Consider the following 20,150-nt stretch of genomic DNA (forward strand, 5'->3'; position numbering starts at 1 on the left):
TTGCCCTCTCTGAGTTTATGTCTTGCTTTTCCCTGTCACCATAATAACTCTCTATGTCAGATTCTTTTTTTTGTTGTTTTTTTTGTTCATCTTTTTTTGGGCCCTTTTCCTTTATTTTAAATTTGATCTCTGCTCCCGGGGTGGAAGGGGCACTGTTTCAAGCTTCTTGTGCGAGGGGCTGCAGGCCCTGGCTCTTTACCTGGTGCTGCACTGATGTTGCCCTGAGACCCCTGGGGGAGCCCTCTGTCTGGTGCTGCACTGAGGGAGTGGGCTGGGGGTGGCGCTACTAAAGGCCATAAAGGTCTGGTAGCTTGCTTGGTGCTGAGCTGGGGTCCCAATGCTGGCGTCTGGTGTGTGTTGAGGCCAGTGGGGTGTTTCTGTGTTCCCCCAGGATTATACTTCAGCAAGTGGAAGTCTGGCCAATGGAGGCTAAGCTGAAGCGCGTGGTGGTTCTCAGAGCTGGAGTCTACCCATTCCCCTGGCCATGCTGAGGCATGTGAGGGGTGCTGGGGTGGTCATTTGCCTGCTCCACTGCACTGTGGCTCAAGATCTCCCTCCGGTTTGCTGAGGTGGGGCTTGCTGGAATGCTTCCTGTCCTGGACTGCACTCCCATTTTACCCAAGTGAGACAGAACTTTCCTGTTGCTCTTCCAAGTGTTTTGGGCTCATCTCTTTTTGGTTCTGCTGTCCCAGGATTTGTTTTGGGGTGCTATTTTATAGTTGTTTGGAGCATCCAGCCTTTTCTTGAAGACTTTTGATGACAGAGAGCCCACCATTGTGGCAACTTACTGTACTCTGGAGTCACCACAGGCATTGGGAAGTTTTCCTCACATCAAGCCTAAATCCACATTTCTGCCATTTCTTCGTCCCCCAACCTTGCTTCTAGTTTTTACTTCTGGGGCCAAACTAAATAAGCCAAATCCTTTTTCCACGGGATGGCCTTTGGTGTAGGGGAAAACACTGGCTTTGGAGCCAGTCGGAGGACAATCAACCACTTACGACCTCTATGATCATGGGCAAGTCACTTAGCTGTTCTATGCCTTAGTTTCCTCATTTGGAAATTGAGGTGGTTAGACTAGATGGCCTCTAAAATCCCTTCCACCTATAGGTCTGTGATTCTGAGTACTGACCCATAGTGAACCCAGACCTCCTTGGAGCTGGGCTGGTTTTCTACTTTGTTCTACTGCCTTACATGGATATGAAACTTAATATATAGGAACATTACAAGTCTTTTCAAATACAGGCCAAGCTGCCAAGGCCAGACATTCTTAGGTGAAGTGATACTTTCTGTGATGTGCTTTTAAAAAGTGCCCCAGCGGCAGGACTTGGGTCAATAAAGGAAATTGCTAGTACTTAATAGACTGTGTAAAATGAGTAGGTTTAGTCCAGTGAATTAAAGTGGCCAATTACAGCTGGTCTTAGCTGGAAATGATGGTAGGAAAACAATAATGATTAAACATGCTTACACAGGTGTGCACACCCATAATCCATCTTGTCCTCATGGTAATTTTTCGTCAAAATATCACTGTTTTGACTAGTATATAAAGAGATTAAAATCTTATAGAATCTCAGATTTAGGTTAGTTGTGAGGGTGTTCCTTTCTGATGTAAAGGGAAAAAGGATGGAGACATAAATTCAGGATAGAGGGCAGTGAGATCTCTGAAACTGTTTATTTTTTTTTATAATAAAATTGAAGTGTATATACATATACACACATACATATATAGTGTGATTATGTATATATATGTTATGTATATATTGACTACCTTATTAAAAACAATAATTAAGTTCTAGGAAAAAAATGGGTATACCTTGATTGTTTGGGAGTTAAGCATCTATCTGTTGGACTATTGTATTCTTTTGCTCATCCTCTTCACAGAATTATAAACTTTCTGACATGGAGGGGACCTTAGGTAGCAACTAGAGTAACCTATATCTCAGTTGGGGGAGCTAGGCGGCACTGTGGAGTGAGTTCTGGGCCTGGAGTCATGAAGACTCATCTTCCTGAGTTCAAATCTGGCTTCAGACACTTCCTAGTTATGTGACCTTGGGCAAGTCACTCAATCTTGTTTGTTTCAGTTTTCTGAGCTGGAGAAGAAAATGGCAAACCACTCTAGTTTCTTTGCCCAGAAAACTCCAAATGGGGTCATGAACAGTTGGCCACGATTGAAACAACTGAACAACAACAAATCTGTCAGTCAGTAATAAGCATTTATTAAAAACTTAATATGTATCAGACATTGTGCTAAATTCTTGGGATTAAAGGAGAGAGAACTATGGTCTCTGACCTCAAGGAGCTCACATTTTATTGACGAGGAATTTCCTCAACAACATATCTGACACATGGGGGTCTAGACTTTGCTTGAAAAGTCTCCAGTGAAGAAGAATCCGCTGCTTCTCAGAAGCGACCCATTCTACATAGGACCAGTGCGAATCAATGTTTCCTGATGTAACCCAGGACTCAGTCCTATACATTTGCATGTCTCTCCTCACTGGTGGAAAGAATGATTACTCAGATTGCATTATTGGGCCAAGTTGGTCAGGGCTGGTCAGAGCTTGAGAGACTTCAGGGAACTTTCCCTTGGTTAAGAACGGTCTGTTTCTGTCTCTCTTTCCCCCTGCTTCCTTTTCCCTTCTCCATTTTTTCTCCCTTTCTACCCTCCATCTGCCCCCCAAATCAAGAGAGCTCATTCATTCTGTATAATGTCTGGTTTCTGTTTGCAGCTGGCTAGGATATATAAATTTGTTTGCTATTCAATATTTGTGATAGCTTTTGTATAATTAGTATATAGTGAGAAATAAGCCAATCCTCTAGATATGGTTTAGGGCATGCCTTCTCCATTAAATGATAGCTGCCAGGAAAAGTGCTTTCAACCTAAAAACTATTTCTTCAGATTAAAACTGCTATCTCCAGTTACCAGTGACTTCTTAATTGCCAGATCCATCGACCTTTTCTCCATTCTTACCCTTCTCAACCTCTTTGCAGCTAGGTGATTGTGACACTGCTGTCTCCAGGTTCTTTTCCTACCTGTCTGACCATTCCTTAGTTTTCTTTGCTGGATCTTCATCCAGGTGACTACCTGTGGGCATCCCCCATGATTCTTTCCTAGGCCTTTTTCTCTTCTCCCTCTATCATATTTTGCTTGGTAACTTCATCAATTCCAGTGGATTCAATTCCCATGTCAATGCAGATGATTCTCATATATATTTGTTCAGCCCCAACCTCTCTACTGACTTTCAATGTCACATGGAACTGTATATCTCATAGGCATCTTACACTCAACATGTCAGTCAGTCAACAAACACGTCAAAAACTGAAATACTTATCTTCCTGTCACCCCAATATTTCATCTTCTGAACTTTGCTATTACTTCAATCTCTTTCCAGTCACCCAGAATTAAAACCTAGTTGTTATCTTCAACCCCTTATTCTCACTCATCCCCCATATCCAATTTATTGTCTGCCAGTTTTACCTTTGCAGCATCTTTTGTGGCAGCTAGGTGGTGCAATGGAGACGGTGAGGGGCCTGGAGTCGGGAAGACTCATCTTCATTAATTCAAATTTGGACTCAGACACTTCTTGCTTGTGTGATCCTGGGCAAGTCACTTAACCCTATTTACCTCAGTTTCCTCATCCATAAAATGAACTACAGAAGGAAATGATAAACCACCCCCGTATCTTTGCCAAGAAAACTCCAAATGGAGTCATGGAGAGTCAGACATAACTGCACAAAAATAAACATCTCTTGTATATGTTACCTTCTCTCCTTTGACACTGTAACAACCCTGGTCCTCAACCTCTTCATCTCACACCTGGACTATTGAAATAGACTGCTGGTCAGTCTCTCTTCCCTCAGCTGTCAAATCGATTTTTTAAAATTAAAAAAAAATTCTTTTTTTGCCTTTTTGGTGAGGCAATCTAGGTTAAGGGACTTGCCCAGGGTCACACAGCTAGTAAGTGTCATGTGTCTGAGGCCAGATTTGAACTCAGGCCCTCCTGTGTCAAACTGATCTTCCTAAAGCACAGATCGAACTATGCCCCTCACCTATTCAGTCATGTCTAGTGGCTTGCTATTGCCTCCAAGATCAAATCTAAAATCCTCAGCTTAATTTTTAAAGCTTTTCACAACCTAGATCCTTCCTCCCTTTCCAATCTTATTTCTTACTCCTATCCACCTATTCTGAGATCCAGTGACGTTGGCATCCTCATGATTTCTCATGCAAGACACTACATCTCTTGACTTTGGGCATTTTCAGTAGCTTTCCCCCATGCTTGGAAAGTCTCCCTCCTAATCAATTCCTCCTTATTTTCCTGGTTTCTTTCAAGTCTCAACTAAAATCCTACCTTCTGTAAGATGTTTTTCCTGTACCTCCTTAATATTTATGCCTTCCCTCTAAAATTATTTCAAATTTATCTTATATATTGAATTGACAATGTTTAGAAGTATCCCTTTGCTAAGGAGGGCAGAGCAGGCCAGCCTCATGGTCCTAAACTCCTGCTCCCTTCCTAGGAGGAATCAAAATTTCCCTTGGAATTACATGGGCAAAATTTCAGAGATGTATATTCATGCCTCTTTGTGAGCTCCACTTAGACAGACACATGTGGAAAGACATAATGTACGTGAGTAACATACGCCTTACACTTGCTTTAAGTCTAAATCTGTCTCTTTAGAGGACTTTTTCTTTGTTCAAGATCAGTCTGTGTCTGTCTGTCTCTCTTCCTTCTTCCCTTCCTTCTCCTTTCTCTTCTCCCTCCCCCGCCCCACCCACAATCAGGAGAGTTCATCCATTCTGTGTATTGTTTGACTTCTATTTGCTATTGGTTAGGATGTATACATTTATTGGCTAGTATGTATAAATTTGTTCCCACTCATTGGTCCCAGTTACCCTCACCCTTCTTCTCCGGTGATTTGAATTTTGGCCACTTCATCACCATAATCACCCATTCCACCCAGGTCAGACAGATGAAATCAAAGGACATGAAACTGAAGTTAATTACTGTGTCTGCTTGCCATTAGCTCTGGTTTAAGGTCTGGCAAGGTAGATGTAAATAAGGACTACAACAGGGTTATGGGATTATCTGTCAGTTTCAATAACCCACGATCAACATTCCCTCTTTTCCATTGCCATGGGTGATAAGAAGCTGGCACTACTGCCCAAACGTCACCATTTCTAATTTGACATTAACTTTGACAGAGAAAGGGAAATGACTACTTATCGAAAATATTCTCCAATACCACCAGCTTTGAGTCCAAAGAACCTCGTACAGTTGTTGCATAATTAGCCACGCTCATATTGAAATGATTCTGACAATGTTCGGGAAGCCCTTCTGTGGCACACGGGAATCTACTTAGGACTTGACACCTTGAAAAGCTGAATAATTTCCACTCTTTCACAGAACCTCTAAGTTGCCGATGCAGCAATTCAAGAGTGATGGGCATTAAATTTGTTTAACTTTTCAGAGCAAGTTTCACTCAAGAGAAAAAAAAATAAGTGAGAATGTTTATGTGGGCCTTAAATTATGAGGGAAAGTCCACATGTCACTTCCATTTTCCAAAGCAAACATATAGATGAGTGGGGGTTTTTCAGCATACTACAGTATATATAGTCAAGCCACAAAATACATTGAATACTACTACGTATACATTTTAGGTCCTGTAAATCCAAGGCCTTTTATACATCCCCAAACACAATATTAAATTACAGAGCACCCTTCCCAGAAGGCTGCTCCTGAAAAACATGTGGAATATTTTATGCTAAAATGTGGTTGTGATTTAATGGCATTGCCTTGGAGAAAATACAATTGTCAGACAAACCCATACTGATTTTTCTGTCTGCCAGAAACCATTGGCACATGAGTCTTCCAGGGAGACATCGTTTTGGGTGGAATTCAGAACTGTTGTGAAGCACAAAGGTTTGAATCCAGTGAAAGGGTGTCTTAGCAGAATCAATGGGCGTAAAGTTCACAATGAAGTGTTAATGGGTAATTTTGTTGTTATATAGGGCTCTCAAAGGGAGGGATGTGGAGAGCATTAACAGAGCTATCATGGAATCTTTAAGCCTGAGATATATCTGCATGTGCGCTCATAAATTCATTCAAATTTTTCATGAACAAATGTTTAAATCTCTATTTCGCCATGCAAAGAGGAAAGTTTCAATGATATGGGTTGCCTTGAACACTGTTAGGAAATGCCTTTAAGATAATTTTTTAAAAATCACTTTTAACTGGCATCTGAGTCTACTCTTTCATTGGAGATACTTATGACCTTTCCCCACTACCAGCTTGGACTGCTAACTTAACTCAGAGAACAATCGTTCACATAATAAAGAGGATAGAGACTCAGGAAAAACTGAGTTCAAATTCCCCCTTCAGACATTTGCTAGCTGTGTGACCCCGTACCGCTTAACCTCTCTGGGCCTCAGTTAACCCATCTGTTAAATGAGGGGATTGGACTCAGGGGCTTCTAAAGTTTCTTCCAGATCTCGTTCTATGATCTTCTGATTTGGAGAGCCTATCTTTGAGGTTCTAGCCTTTCAAACAGAAAGTCCAAGCAGTGTTTATTTCAAGTCAAACAATGCATCCAGTTATCTTGGAAAAAAAAAACCATGAGATATTTTAAATGAGAGGGTGAGGGGATTAGTGGGAAGACTCAAGTAAACATCACCTCACTTATTTCTTGGCTCCAAAACAAGCTTCTCATTTCAGGGATTTTTTGGGGTGCTTTTTGCTCAGCAACTGTGATCTGTGGTGCCTCAAGGTCAATCTTGTGTCTTCACGACTCCTGAAAATGATGTCAGGGCCCAGACTTAGTGCTCAAAGCTCTGAGACAAGCTAGCCAGAGCTGATCACAGACTCAGCTCCATCCCCAACCCAGGCCAGAAGGTTGGGCTGGGATCATTGACAGTGCTTATGTTCTAAGCTAAGCCAGTAGAGAGGGGATGCCCAGAGTTGATCACAAACTAAGACCTGAGCCCAAAACAACAGCTAGGAGTCTCCCAAAGAGGGCAGAGTTTGGATTCAACACCCAGAGCTTCAGTGCACGGACACCCAGAGCTGATCTTGGACTCAGTCCCAGCCCAGAAACTCAAGGTATGGAGCATTGACTCAACCTGGGCTCAGCACTCAGAGCCCCCAGTGGAATGGAGGTGGTCTTGGGTTGGGGGTAGGGGTTGTGCTCAGTCCCTTGTTCAAGAAAGCAAGGCAGGGGTGTCATTCAAGGGTCTGAGATCACAGACTTAGCCCTAAAAGAGCTTCCAGCTAGGCTGGCTAGGTTGTCCAGTGCTATTCTGAGACAAGGGATTCCTAGGCACACACCCAGAGGAAGAGAAACATTCCAAAATACCTAGCAGCAAAGCTTGCCTATAAGATCAATTAGAATTCCTAAAGGAAATGAGGTAAGAATTTAAAAATGAGTTTAAATGGTATTATAAATGGAATAAAAACAATAAAGGAAATAATAGGAAAATAAATGAAAACAACAGAAGAGAAACTTGGAAAGAGAACTAAAAATTTGGTACAAGAGGTACAAAACCTTACCTAAGCAACAGACTCTCTAAAAATTAGAGTGGATCAAACAAGTTAATGACCCCATGAAACCATAAGAAGTATTAAAACAAAGTCAGAAAGTTGAAAAAAAGAAAGAAAATGCAAGTCATTTCACATTAAAAAAAACTGATCTGGAAAACAGATCAAAGCGAAATATTTAAGAACATTGGACTGCCTGAAAGCTATGACAAAAAAATGCCTGGATGTTGTATTTCAAGAAATCATGAAAGAAAATTATTTGGCTGTCTTAGAATCAGAGAACAAAGTAAAAATAGAAAGAATCCACCAGTCACTCCCTGGAAGAAACCTCAAAATGAAAACTCCTAGGAACATCATATAAAAAACCCAGACTTTCCAGGGCAAAGAAGTAAAAAAATGCCATAAACAGTAAGAAAGAAAAGGTTAAAGTACTTAGGAATCACAATCAGAATTTCACAAGATTTGGCAGCTATTACAATAAAGAAGCAGTAAGCATGGATATAATATTCTAAATGGGAAAATATATAGGCTTATGACCAAGAATAAGTTACCAAGCAAAATACAGTATAATCTTATGGGGGTGGGGTGGGGGAATGGATCTTTAATGAAACAGAGTACTTCCAAGCATTCTTGGAGAAAAGACCAGAGCTTAGTAAAAACTTTGAAGTCCAAACACAGGAGTAAAGAGAAACACAAAAAAACCAAAGCAAACAATAAGAACAATTTAAGCAAATATGTAAAAAATAAACAATCAGAAAACGTTACAAAGATGTTGTGCCTTTCCCTAATGCTCTCATCTTGAGCCTCTATTCCAGTGTGGTTTCCACAAATGTTAACCTCTAATAATTAACTCCCAGCTGTATTTACCTAATTACAATTGATAAGCTTTTTACAAATGGGTATTTACTTAGAATTCATAACAAGAACAGAAGTATAGACATTTGCCCACATGTACACCAGGGTGGGAATGGGTAATGGAGGCGGGGCAAACTTCCTGTATATCACATCAGTCCCTGGGAAGAATGGGCTGAAATTTAATGTAGTCTTTATATAGTATTCATCCCACCAAATTCAGTTCTTAATGGGGCATAACCATCGTATGAGGGGCTAGTGCATCCAAAGTATTGCTCAGGGCTTTGATACTTGACATATCCTGGCAGAGAATCCACTCCTAAACCTCCTGGTTGCTAATCTTTTCTCCTGACCTTTTGATGCTCAAAAGATAGAGCCATCTTCCACACCGTTTACCTCAGAGAATGGACTCAACAGATAATGCAGGGCGCTCTCCTTTGGCTTTATGCCAGCTCTGTGTAACAGAGGGGCTGAAACCCCTGCCCAACCTGGAGGCCCTCAGCAACTTGTCCTACTTCTTCAAGTCTAGCAAGTGTGGAAAGAGCCACGCCAAGTGACTGGTCTTGGCTGCTAGTGCCTCTTTTTGAATGGCCCCCAGTCTGGTGATGTAGCCAGCCAACCAACAGTCTTCATTACATGGTTAGCAGATCTAGAACTGTTGACGGATTGTCTTCATCTGCTTCAAAATCCAGGTGGGAATTGCATTAATTGAGTACTCTGTACATGCTCATGAGCACTGGCCTCATTGGCCAGTTCCCCATTATATATTGCACAGTTTCTTTCCACAAATGGATAGTCATCCAGCAATGAATAGGGAAAGACTTGTCTGCTCTGGCTAGAAATGGTCTTCAATTGTAACAAGGCAAGTCAAAAAGCCACCTCAAAGAATCCATCAATTATTCTACCAGTGCTTAGCACATTCTAACTCGGAGGCAAAGCTGATCGTGCATTATTGGTGATAAAACAAAGTATACAGTATGGAAAGAATCAGTGACTAGACAGGGTAGAAGATATGGTGGATTTAAACATTTCTACCACACTCTGACAGGGAGGAATGTTTAAAAAACCCCATGCAAACAGATATTCTCTGCTTAGTAGTGATTATTACTGACAACCTCTGCTGTTTGTTTCTGGGATATTAAATTGCATTTCTATAGAATGGCAGGACTTCCCAAGCCCGGTGCCCAGATTTTCTGAACCAAACATTGAAACATAGAATTTGACGAAGGAAATTCCTTCTGCAAGACCTTGTGAAAGGTATTCTGTTGATGAAGAAGAATTTTCTCCTTCCCTGAATTGCAGAGTTGGGGGACTATGGATGTGGCATATTACACATACTAGGAGACATAGTAACTATCCTGATTTAACTCATGAACTGCTTTTTGCTCCTTTAAAGTCTTCTTTATAAGGGATGGTTTGCTATGTCTAGAAGGAGGGAAGAAGGAAATATTCAGAAATGAAGGTGATATAAAAACAAAAGCAACAGCGCAAAAAAAACCAAAACATTTTTTAAGTGTTACACTGTCTTTTTTTTTTTTAAATAGGACTGTTTCAAATTATAGTGCCCGAGACAATGCTTTAGGACTAGCTTCAGAAAGGCAAGTTCTGCCTTGGCAGGTAGCTTCCTAAATCAACTTACTCACTGGTCTGGACGCATACACAAGTGGTTTCCATATCTCCAAGGTAACCATAAAAGTTCTTTGAAAGAGAGTGGTCAAGGAAGCCACTTTTAATTTGTATCTGCTCTATAATCTCTAACTCTAACCCTACAGTAAATACAAGAGAATAAGAAATAGGGTGTTAGCACACGATCTGGGCTCACTCTCCCAAACCCAACTAACACTGACAGGTCCGGTCCTCTGGAGAGAGGTTGGCTGCTTCTCCTCTCAGGATTTTAGGAGTAACCGCAAGGTGTTAAGAATGGTTTTCTAGTATTACAGGGAATGAACCTCACCCTTGTGTTTCTCCTTTTGATATCAGTTAATCAGCTGGATTTAAAGCATTCACCTATAAGTGCATACAGATTTTAAGGGAAAGTATACTGAACCTCAGAGCACATGTGGCAAAGGAAGTAATTTCCAGGCCTCGGAAATCCTTCAGATGGAATTTTTTCATCCTCTTCATGAGATCCCCACAAAGTTCTCTCAAGGTATGGGATATGAGGTTCCTTCAAGAGTCCTCAAACTGTCTTTCTTCAGTGTACCTAGTTTGTCTGTGGTTCATATCCTGACTCTACCATTCTACTGTATCTTCTATGTGATCTTGGGCAAGTCACTTAATTTCTCTGGGTCTCAGTTTCCTCATCTGTAAAATGAGGGGGCATTTGAGTAGATGGTGTAAATAGGTCCTTCCTAGCTCTAAATTCTATGATCCTAGTAAGGGGAGAGATGAAGGAAATAAAGAGCCCTGGATGAGGGAGTCAGGTGATCTGGATACAAGTCCTAAGTCTGCTATTCACCCTCTGGTGTGGAGCTGGGCAAATCATTTCACCACCACCCCTACCCTCATGCCAACTTCATGGTACTCCCATTCACTGTGACCACTCCAGAGAAACATAACTTTGGTAAGCTGGCTTTCATTTGCTAGCCTTGTTTCACTCAGGGCTGCTATTTGGATGTGATACCTGCTGAATTCTCTCACAACAAGGTCTACTGGATTTCACATTGTCCATAAGCATATTCCATGCACCGGTGGTGAGAGGAATCATCTTTGCAAAAGTTTTTGTACTTTTTTTTGGGTTTCGATTGCAGGGTGAGAGCCTTGCCTGCTGTGGTAAGTAGGCTAGGGTTGGGTAAAGCAGACACTTTTTAGGGCACCTTTTCTAGCCTCTTCCTCACACTAGCAGGGGAACAGTATGGTCCTTAAAAGGCAGCTCAGACATCCAGGGGACTGCCAAATCCCACTGCTGCTTCAGCCCAGTGAGAGGAACCTATGACCTGCGCTACCTGTGTGCATGGCTGTGACTACAGCTCCCAGTGTATCAGCACCTGCTGCTTTGACACTTGCCTGTCACCACAGGACTTTGAGGTAGATAAAAATGGTAAAACAGTATGGGTGATGTCTTATGATTCATGCGTAAATTAGATTTAAGTGAGGCAGAGTTTCCCAAAGTTGTTGGCCTCACTCTCTCTTCCAGCTGAGACTTACAAGGCAGGGGGTCCACTCATACAAAAAGCTGACAGAAAGCTCATACAGAAGTCAAGTTATATGGCAAGAGGAGGTTATCCCCCCAGGAGTTTAAGGATGCCTCCATTGTCCATCTCTAAAGGAAATACATTGTCATGTGACAATCATGGTGGTGAGGTTGGGTGGGGGGCTTCTCAGTCATTGCTGGTAAGAGTCCTCCTTGATAGACTGATCCTTCGCCTGGAAAATGGTATCTGAGAGCCAGTGTGGTTTCAGAAAGGGCTGAGGAATAGTTGACATGGTGTTTGCTGACAGACAACTTCAGGAGAAATGCCAGGAGCAGAACAGAGTTCTGTATACAATGTTCAGTCATTGATACAATGATACAGTCAGTCATGAGGGCTTATGGACAACTATGTCAAAATTTGGTTGCTCAGAGAAGTTCATCAATATCGTACATCAATTTCATGATGACATGCTTGCCCAGGTTCTGGATGATGGACGATGCTCTTGCACTTTCCCAGTCACCAATGGAATGAAGCAGGGCTGTGTGCTTGCTCCCATGCTTTTTAGCATGATGTTTTCAGCCACGTTGTCAGAAGCCTTCAATGAGGATGAACATGGTATCAAGGTCAGCTACTGCAGTGATGGTAAATTATTTAACTTGAAGAGGCTACAAGCCAAGACTAAAGTGGAGGGAGGGTTAGTGTATGATTCCTTTCAGGGATGTACACATGGCTGATGAGGTTGACACATTCATTGTCAGAGCTATCTCAGTGTTTGGGAGGCTCTGAAGGAAAGTGTGGGGAAAAAGAGGTATTAGACTGCCTATCAAAATGAAGATCTATAGAGCCATTGTGCTGACCTCATTGTTGTATGCCCATGAAACCTGGACATCATACTAGCCCCATGCCAGGAAACTGAATCACTTCCATTTGAATTGTCTTAGGAAGATTCTGAAGATCACCTAGCAAGATAAGGGACCAGACACTGAGGTCCTTTCTTGAGCTGAACTGCCAAGCATTCAGACTCCGAAGAGAGCACAACTCAGATAGGCTGGCCATGTTGTCGAAATGCCAAATGTACATTTGCCTAAAAGAAAATTTTGCAGAGAACTTGGGCAAGGCAGGCGCTTACATGGTGGTCAGAAGAAGCTATACAAGGACACTCGCAAGGTCTCTCTTAAGAATCTTGGAATCGATTGCGTGCCATGGGAGGCACAGGCGCAGAGTGCTCTGAGCTCACATTGGTCTGATCAGCTGCAGTCAGGCGCGTTGCATCTAGACTCCCACATAGCAACAGCATATTAGTCCTTTTTGAGAATGAAAGCTAACCACCAACCCTTCCTACCCCCACCCTCTCCTGCTCTGCTCATTATTGTTGCTCATTTGTTCCAATGTGTGCGAGTCTTCATGACCCCATTTGGAGTTTTCTTGGCAGAGATGCTAGAGTGGTTCACCATTTCCTTCTCCAGCCCATTTTACAGATGAGGAAAGTGAGGCAAATAGGGTGAAGTGACTTGCCCAGAGTCACACAGCTAGCAAGTGTCTAGGACTGGATATGAACTGAGGTCTTCTTGATTCCACGTCTGGGACTCTATTCACTGAGCCACCTAGCTGCCCCTTCTGTACTTTAGTATCTCCTATCTATAAAAATGAGGTTGGACTGGCTTTGCTGCTCTGAATTTGAATAGCCTTGATAATACTCCCAGAACAAGAAACAGTGACAAGAAGCACAGAGGGGAGAGCCATAGGATATGTTTCAGAGGAAAGAATATACCACTTGGAGAGTGCCCCAAGTGCGGAGGGGAATAATATGAGATGGAGCTGAAAAGACCTGGGAGCACCAGACAGTAGAGGAGTTTGAATGCCAGACTAAGGTTCATAGGATCATGAGATTTAGAACCGGAAGGCACCTTAGGGGTCATCTAGTCCTACCTTCTCCTTTTACAGATGTGGAAACTGAGGCCCAGAAAGATTGTGTGACTTGTACAGGAAGTGATGTTCACACAGGTAGTCATGGTGGAGTTGGGATTCAGATCCATCTCTGTTTCTACAATGCCACACTGTTGCTTTCCATTTGATAGCAAATTAGATTTTACCTTCTTGAAGGAAGCAATTTCTTTTTTCTACAAGTGATTTATACCTTTCTAATACCTAGGACAGTCCTTTGAACGGTGACCAATGATGGTAATGAAGGATGTCATAGCTTTCCCAGATACTTCATAAATGGACTTTTCATATGCTCCGAATGGGTCTAGAAACCAGCATTTAGGGGAGGTATATTCTAGGAGCTCATAGGTCATGGCTTTGATTCTTGGCTCTAACAAGGAAAGCTCTGTTGTGCCTTTCTCCTTTGGCAAAGGACAGAAAATCTTTCACATGTAACAACCGCCTGGGTGGCCACTGCCTGCCTATGTGTGGAGATCTGTTCCCTTTAGCATGAGATAGAGTCAGATTACATCTTGCACAGTTAAAAAGAATTTCAGGTACATGACTTATTAAGCAGAAAATGTATCTCAAAAAAACCTGAAAGGACCATTTTGAATTGTCATTTATATTTCTTTTTGTACAAAATAAATTCTATGAAATACAAAAAATAGTAAAAACTACATTTAATTAAAATATATGAAGAACTATTATTATTTATTAGTTAATGATTAATAATAATAGCTAACATGCATATAGCACTTACTATGTGCCGGGTATTGTACTAAGTGCTTTACAATTTTTATTTCATTTATGCCTCACGACCCTGTGAAGTGGGTATTATTATTATTCTCAGTTTACAACTGAGTAAATTGAGGCAAATAGAGGTTACACAGCTAGAATGTGTCTGAGGCCAGATTTTGAAGCCAGGTCCTCTTGATTCAAAACCTGTAGCTCTTTCACTGTGCTCTAATTTATTATTATTAATTATTTAGTATTATTGATATTATTGTCATTGGTCCTCTCGGAAAATGAAGGGGAAACAACAGCTTGAGCAAACCACTGAACTCCTCTCAGAACTTCAGTTTCCTCATCTATGAAATGGGGATATGATATTTGTTCTTACCTCACAGAGATGTTAGAAGGGAAGCACTTCGCCAACCTAAAGCCTCGATTTAAGTGTAAGTTACCATCATCATCATCATTGCCATGTCTAATCCTCAATTGTACTGCAGGTGGTAGAGTGGATAGAGTACTGGTTTTGGAGTCAGAAAGACTTGAACTTATATCCTGCCTCTGACATTGACTGGCTTTGTGATCTTGGGCAAGTCATTAATTTCTCTCAGCCTCAGTTTCCCCATATGTAAAATGAAGGGGTTGGATTCAGTGGCTTCTAAGGCCCCTTCCAACCTAAAAAAACCCCCAAAACAAAAAACTATAATCAAGCCAATGAAATGACTTGCCCTAGATAACATAGGTAGTAAACAGATGAGCCAAGATTCAAACCCAAGTTTTTGGATTCTAAGCTCAGTGCTCTTTCAACCAATAATGGCTAGGATACTAGTCAAGGAGAGGGAAAACCTGGGTTTTAGTCTGGCTCCTTCATTAACTAGCTGTGTGACCTGGATAAATTACTCACCCACTCTAGACTTCAGTTTTTCTCATTTGTAAAATAAGAGTGTTGGAATCAATGGGCTCTCCACTCTCTCCAGTGGTGACTTTCTAACACCAGTTTGGTTTAGTGATATGAGGCTTTGCTTCTACTCTTTGACATTAAATCATCTCATCAGTGATAATGGTTATGAAGCAGAGTAATAAAGTCTTGGAATTAGTGAATATTTGGCTTGTGAAAGTAAACCAAAGACAAAAACTCAGAACAAAGTAGGGGGTTGGAGGAGATGGGTGCAGTGGGAGGAGGGTGGGCTTGAGACTTTTTTTCTTATTCAACAGTTTTCTGACTTGTGATCAGATGAAGGAAGTGACAACATCCCAGATCTGAATATATCTAATGTCTCTGCTATGTGTGTCCCAATGGCAGAGGCAGCCAGGTACCACCCTTATTGGTGAAATCCAGCCCTGAAGAAGATTGAGAACAATGAAAAGCTCAGAAGCCCTGAAGCCTGGAAGCCCAGAACATGCATTGGATAGATAGCCTCCTCAATGTTCCAGCTCTAATTATGCTTTTGGTTTCCTATACTCCTTCCCTCCTTCTGTGGCTGACCTCAAAAACCACCTAGAAGTTGTTCTTTCAATAAAATCTCCTGCCAGGGTAGCTAGTGAGGTCAGCTATTGTGCATCCTTGGCCCCCAACCCCTTGAGCCAATGCCAACCCAAGTCTCTGCTTACACTTAGAAAATGAGCACAAGACATTAATGATTACCTTATACTACCACTATCTTTTTGTTCATGGGACAATTAAAATCATGGAACCCCTAACACCTAATTCCAGAGGCATTAGAGATGATCTTTGGTGAAAGATCCCTCCTTGACTTGGAAATCTTTGACCCACTGGTCAGTGAGAACTCAGGCTGCTAGGTTGTATAGGACAGAGAGTGCTGAACCTTGAGTTAGGAAGACCTGAGTTCAAATTCAGTATCAGATATTAGCTGGGTAACCCTGGGCAAGTCACTTGACCTTTGTTTGCTTAAGTACGATGGAGATGATAATAGCACCTACCTCCCAGGGCTGTTTTGTAGATAAAATGACATACCATTTGTGAATTGCTTTGAAAACTTTAAAGCACTATATAAATGTTGGCTATAGTTACTAAGGCTGTTGTTTTTGTTCTTCCTTTGCTCTTGAAGAGGACCAATGACATCAGGAGGGTGATGTCTTGACTTGCAAGTGAATTGGATTTAAGTGAGGCCAGGCCGTGCAAAGTCATCAGCCTCACTCCTCCAGAGTCATTGGAGTCCAGTGGCAAGATAGAGTTCGAGATGACTGGTGATGGTCCCCTTATTAAGGCTATTAACAGAATTAAGGCCAATAGGATCATAGATCTAGAGATAGATGGAGGTAATGGAGAGCTGCTGGAGTTTATTGAGTAGGAAGGGGTAGAGTGACATGGTCAGACCTGTGCTTTAGAAAAATCACTTGGGCCAGAGGAGGAAGGATGGACTGGAGTGGGGAGAGAGTGGTGGCAAGGAGCCCAAACAGCAGCAGGCTGTTGAAATAATCCGGGTGTGAAGTGATGAGAGGGGCAGCTAGGTGGTGCAGTGGATAGAGCACCGGCCCTGAAGTCAGGAGGACCTGAGTTCAAATCCAGCCTCAGACCAAACACTTGACACTTTCTAGCTGTGTGACCCTGGGCAAGTCACTTAACCCCAACTGCCTAAAAAAAAAAAAGGAAAAAAAAGAATGAAGTGATGAGAGCTTGCACCAAGGTGGGGGCAGTGTCAGCGGAGAGGGGGCATGTTACAAAGGGAAAACCAGTAAGACTAGACAACTGATTAGATGGGGTTTGGGGTGTGGATGTGAGAGAGTGAGGAGTCGAGGACGACATCTAGGTTTCAAGCTTGGGTGACTGGGAGGATGATGGTGCCCTTTACAGTAGTAGCAAAGCTCCAGGTTGGGCTCCCCTCAGCAGGATCCTGATGTGACTCCTCTCTTGAGGAGGACTGTTACTCCTGTTTGGGGGCAAAGACTCCATCTCACAAAACAAATGAAGCAGAAGACAGCTGAAAACAGATGAGCAGCTGGTCCCAATGGATGCCAATTCTGATACCAAGCTATCCATTGGCTGTTGAGAAAAACGGATATGAAGATCCTTACTTCATAAAGTTAACAACAAATGTTCTGAAAATGGTGGATGTGCTTTCAATGCCATATTAGCTGCTTAAAATGGGGGCCAAGGAAAGCACAGATAAAGGAATTCTAGACAATAGAAAAACTCATTTTAGTAACAAATTCTAATTACTCTCACACACCAAATTTGGTTCCAGCACAACTCCATAAGAAGTAAAATGAAAAATTAACTTGTTTTTCTTCCCCTTCTGAAAGAGATGCCATCAAGAGCAAGACATTTGTAATCATTTGGGGCTCTTGTTGAATTGAATTGAATGATGAAAGAATTTTTGTGGTTGTTCAGTCATGTCCAACTCTTCATGATCCCATTTGGGGTTTTCTCGGCAAAGATACTGGAGAGATTTGCCATTTCATTCTCCAGCTTACCTTACAAATGAGGAAACTGAGGCAAACAGAGTTAAGTGCTCAAGGTCACACAGTTAGTAAGTGTCTAAGGCCATATTTGAACTCAGAAAGATGGGTGTTTCTGACTCCAGGCCTGGCACTCTATTCATTGTGCCACTTAGCTGCCCACTGAAGGAACAGGCAAGAGGAAAAGACAAAAGACCACTCTGGACAACTTGTTACATAGATTATTAGTCCTTGAACAACAGAACTGATTTCTCGAAATATTGAAATTGAAAAACTGAAATAGGAGAGGACACCTGATAATCTGCTATTAAATCTGAAGGAATAAAGAAAAATGGGAAATATATGAAAAGGCTAGAGTGATGAAAGCAGTTGGAGAAAATATTACCTCATGTGGTAGTTATAATTTTTTCCCTTTAAATCCAGATTAATGGTCAGATACCACTACAAACAGGTAAAAGGAGATTCTCCCAGGTCACTCACCCTACAAATACAAAAGCTATACGTGGAACAGGATCATCATTTTATAGTTTGCTGTAGGTTTTAGTTTGGGGATTTACAGACCAAATCTCAAGTGGAAATTTGCTCAAGAACACAACGTCTAGCTCTCCAGCAGTAGTATGGTGGGTGAGACAGGAGGAATGCTGGAAAACCACAAACATTCTGGACTTGCATCCAAAACATCCCGTTTTTGTGAAGGCACAAGGAAAACTAATAGCAACTGTGATTTAAAATTACAGAAAAAAAAATCAGACAGTGATTTTCAAAACTTCTGTGTGTCTTTAAGACTTCTCATGGGAACTTGCAGTTCCTTTCCAAACCTTAATCATCTCTCATTCTACATTGGCATGGTTCTTAGGAATCCTAGGATTGTAAGATTTTAGAATTGGGAACAATTTAATGGACCACTGATTCCAATCTTTGTATTTTACAGATGAGAGAACTGAAGCCCAGAGAAGTTAATGGCTTGCCCAGCAGGTAGTAAGTCATGCCAAATCCAGTGTTCATTCCACCATACCACACTGCCTCTCCTTCATTGCATAAGGGGATTTGCTTTAGACAATATTGTCTTTCCTTCAGGATAGGAACTTCCTTCTCCATCCTCACTACCCTGCTTTCTTACTGTCAGTTTCCCTGCCTGCTCCCCATTGCCCCTGGTCACTTCCCAGTACTACCTCATTTCCTGAAGCTCCAGATATTTTTTCCATTTTCCCATAGACATCCACAAGTGTTTATTAGCTGGCTAGAGTTCCGCAGGGTTTCAACTCATAACCACTAAACTTACAGTATCTGAAAATGTCGTTTGTTTGTTTTTTTGATTCTCCAGTTTTCTACTATTCAGACTTCAGACTATAGGATCATAGGTCTAGACCTGGAAGAGGCCGTGGAGATTATTTAGTCCAACCCCCTCATTTTTTCAGATGAGAAAACTGAGACCCAGAGAAGTTATGTGACTTACTTAAAGCTGGTATTTGAACCCTGGTCCTTTGACCTCAGATCTAGCCCCAATTCTCTTGTAATCCAGTTCCTCTTCTAACAGAAAGCTAACAAACATGTGTGTGGGAAACATAGACTATCCCACCCAGAGAAATTTTGTTCTGCTAATGATTGCTAATTAAATGCAAGTGACTTGCCTTTTACTTTTTTTCTCCCGGCACCCAATATGAAAACTCACATTTTCATAGGTTTCCAAAGCACTTGATTCATAGCAACCCTGTGAAGAGGTAATACAACTATAATTTCCTTCATTTTCTAGATGAAGCAGTAAGGTTCAGAGGTTAGGTAACACGTCTGAATCACACAACTACTAAGTATGGCAGCAGGTATTATCACTTCCAGTCCAGCACATTTTACCTAATATTGTGCCAACAATTGACCTGGAGGACAGAAACCCCAAGACATGAGTATCGTGTGTTCTTGAGAAAGTCACCCAACTTCTGTAAAAAGAATTTGACCTCCAAAGTCTTTTCAACTTTATATTCATGATCCCAACATTTGGGTAAATTGGTATTTCAAACTTGAAAGCATCAACAGAACCTGTTGTTTCTAAGGCTGCTGCTCACTCCTTTGACCAAAGTCCATGAGGAATACAGGGAGCTAAGAACAATCCTTGGTTATGGTGAAAGAGGAAAAATGTTTAAACTCTGACTACATGGAGACCAAGAATGGGGGAGGGGGAGGGAAGTGTGATGGTGGTCTCCAAATCTTGTGTTCTCCCTGTTGCATTCATTCCTGGTCCAAACTGGACTGGTGATTTCATCAGAGGAGCAAACCCCAGGTATGGAAATCCTCTTATTAGGTACAAATCAGCAATTCTACTCTAACAAGCAGTTTGAGTGAGGTGGCTGGGACCCCAAGAGCTTGAGTGGTAATAAAACTAGCATACTGCATGTTAGAGGCAAGAATGGAGCCCAGATTTCCTGACACCAAAGTTGGCATTATGCCAGGCTGCCTCCCAAACATCAATAGTAATAATAGGCATACATGTGGAAGTTTAAATTTACAAAATGCTTTAGACATGCGGCAGTGCATCTGAACCCCATATAATGACTCTAAGAAAAGCACTAAA

Source organism: Phascolarctos cinereus, unplaced genomic scaffold (genome assembly GCF_003287225.1).
Source record: "Phascolarctos cinereus isolate Bilbo 61053 unplaced genomic scaffold, phaCin_HiC Scaffold_7;HRSCAF=346, whole genome shotgun sequence".
In the NCBI taxonomy this organism is placed as follows: Eukaryota; Metazoa; Chordata; class Mammalia; order Diprotodontia; family Phascolarctidae; genus Phascolarctos; species Phascolarctos cinereus.